The 2,659-nt window shown below is 39.5% G+C and overlaps 1 pseudogene; it reads left to right on the forward strand.

Moving 5' to 3' along the window:
- The first annotated feature begins 778 nt into the window (after nt 1-778).
- Nucleotides 779-1,149, forward strand: LOC101619455 (annotated as a pseudogene).
- The last annotated feature ends 1,510 nt before the right edge of the window (nt 1,150-2,659 follow it).

Raw genomic sequence — 2,659 nt, forward strand, 5'->3', positions numbered from 1 at the left:
TCTCCCCTTCTTTTGGTTCTGCTTTTTTATATATTCACATTGAGCCCAACCCCAAACTAGATAATATTCCAAACTGAAGTCACACATGGCAAACCTCAGCCAAGCCTAACCTCTAAAAAGGGACCTTGAAGGGGCTGGGTCACCAAAATCCACTTATAAAGTCTGGCTGGGTAACTTATCTGCCAGGGTCAGAGAAGTTCTATGCAGAGGCAGTAAAGTTTCTCTGAGCCAGGCTCTATGTCTAATTAAACTCAAAAGAGACTAATGTCACGTGGTTGTTGTCCATAATCCCCACAAGTTTTCTGATGCACGACCTTCCAAACAGAACCACTAGAAACATATGAGATGTCATGGGACCAGACACAGCCTTTCTCCCTACACTGGCTGACATTCCAAGGTACCCAGAAACCCTCATTATAGATACAAATGGGAATGAATGAATCAGCACCTTTTCTAATGTTTCTAAAGCAGAATACCAACACTGGGACTTTTCAAAGCTGCCGACATGACATTTCTATTAGTTAGTGGTAATGATGTTAATTTGCTAAGTATCATTTCAAACATTGTGGCTACTCATTTCTTTTTTAAGCATGCTCATGCAACACCCAAAAATAAAAAATTTATCTCAGCAAAGTTGCTTGGTTCAGAGGAGACTTAAGAACTTCAAGTCAAAGATTATTTTTTGCTGTGGTTGCTAAAACCACACATTTTCATCAGAAGATAGTTTCAAGCAGTAAATAAAAGAAACTTAAAAGGACAAGTAAGCGATTCCAGGAAGATGGTGCCGAAAGCAAAGAAGGAAAGCCCTTCCCCCACCCAAAACCAAAGTCAAAGCAAAATTTCTGAAGGCCACGGAAGCAGTACTGAGAGGTGTCCACGGCCACAGAACACAGAAGATCCACACATCACGCACCTTCTGCAGCCCAAGACACTTCGACTCCAAACACAGCCCAAAGAGGGCTACCAGGAGCAATAAGCTTGACCACCGGGCCATCTTGACGTTCCCCCTGACCATCAAGTCAGCCATGAAGAAGGTTGAAGACATCACACTTGTGTTCGTGGCCAACATCAAGGTCAGTAAGCACTAAGCAGGCTGTAAAGGGGCACCGTGGCATTGATGTGCCAAGGGGAACAGCTGACCAGTTCTGATGCAGAGAAAAGGCATGTGTTCGGCTGGCCCTGACTATGGCGCTTGGGATGTTGCCAACAGAGCCTGGATCACTTAAACTGAGTCCAGCTGCCTAATTCCTAATATAAATTTTTCACCATAGGAAATACAAAGACACTTATGGCACCCGTGTTTTAAAGAAGGGTCCTTTTATCCTTTTATTGCTCGGAGGAATTGTGAACATGGATATGTCAGAGTCTTTAAAGCATTGACCCCAGAGTACTGTGGAATTTTAAGGAGAAAGGGCTCTTTTTCTAACTCCGCACTTACGATCTTTTACCACTTCCCTGTATCAGTTGAATAACACGTGTTTTATAAGCTTCCCTTGAAAGACAAGAAGCTGGGTGTATCATGTGCTCATATATTGCATACGTGGTATTATGCCTATGCACTTTTAGGTGGCCTACAGTGGATTCCAACTAAGTGAAAATGAAGTTACAGGAAGTTAGCAGAAATGATCATTACTGTTTTAAAATCACTTGCTTAAATTGTTTAAGAAATGGATGTTTGTTAATAATCAAATTCCACAAAAAGCATAGAATATTGGGAGACTGAATCCAGTTTCCAGACTTGCTTCCCCGGTAATATCTGTAATAGAACAATCCTGAATTAGCTGCTACTTTCCATAATTCTTGTCAGCAAAATCTATCAGTAGTTCTAACTCTGATTATACACGCTGGTAATGTAATTAAACATGTTTTAAGCCTATCTCTGATGTCACAGTTTCAAATATAGCCACATAAATTTTAGCTATGAGTATTTCATACATAATTTATATATACAAATGTGTTTGCATGTGTACCTGGATTAAGTATAATAAATGTAAATTATATAATTTATATCTATATATGTTTAACTGTGTTTAGTTTCAATCAGACAATGGTTTGATATATATTTTTTAATGAGGGAAAAGCCTACTGCAATATTAAGATTTTGTGTTTTGCAGGCTTCATTTCTTAGTATTTTTTAATTAAAAAGACAAATAGATTTCAATGCTCTTTTTAGTAAATGTTATGCTTCCTGTTCCAAAACAACCTTAAGTTTATAAATAAGAGTTAATGAATCCAAGAACTATGCTGTTCCATGAGCTTGTGAACAAACAGTTTAAAGTCAAACGAGAATTCCTTCCAAGTTGGATTTTCACATGATGCAGTTTATAAACAAGTTTTGGTGGTGGCGGGATTGGTTTTGTCTTTTGTTTTTCTGTATTTTTTTTAATAAGCAAGATTAAAAGTCTGTCTTCGAAATGTCTTAAAAACCAGTTGGGTCTCTAGCCCAGCATTGAAATGAACTTGGGTTACCCTTGAGAATTGCTCAAGCATCGCATCCTCAGCCTGCCTTTGCTTTCGCTTTGAGGCCATTCTAGACCCACACGTGATCCGTGCTGCAGTCTCTGGCAGCTTCACGTGCGACTTCTTCATTGAAGAGCCAGGCAGCCCGCCTAGCATCCATTCCTGAGACCTCTCTCAGAAATAGATCTTGAGAGAAGTA

This window comes from Condylura cristata, unplaced genomic scaffold (genome assembly GCF_000260355.1).
Source record: "Condylura cristata isolate star-nosed mole 26May11 unplaced genomic scaffold, ConCri1.0 scaffold00016, whole genome shotgun sequence".
Lineage (NCBI taxonomy): Eukaryota > Metazoa > Chordata > Mammalia > Eulipotyphla > Talpidae > Condylura > Condylura cristata.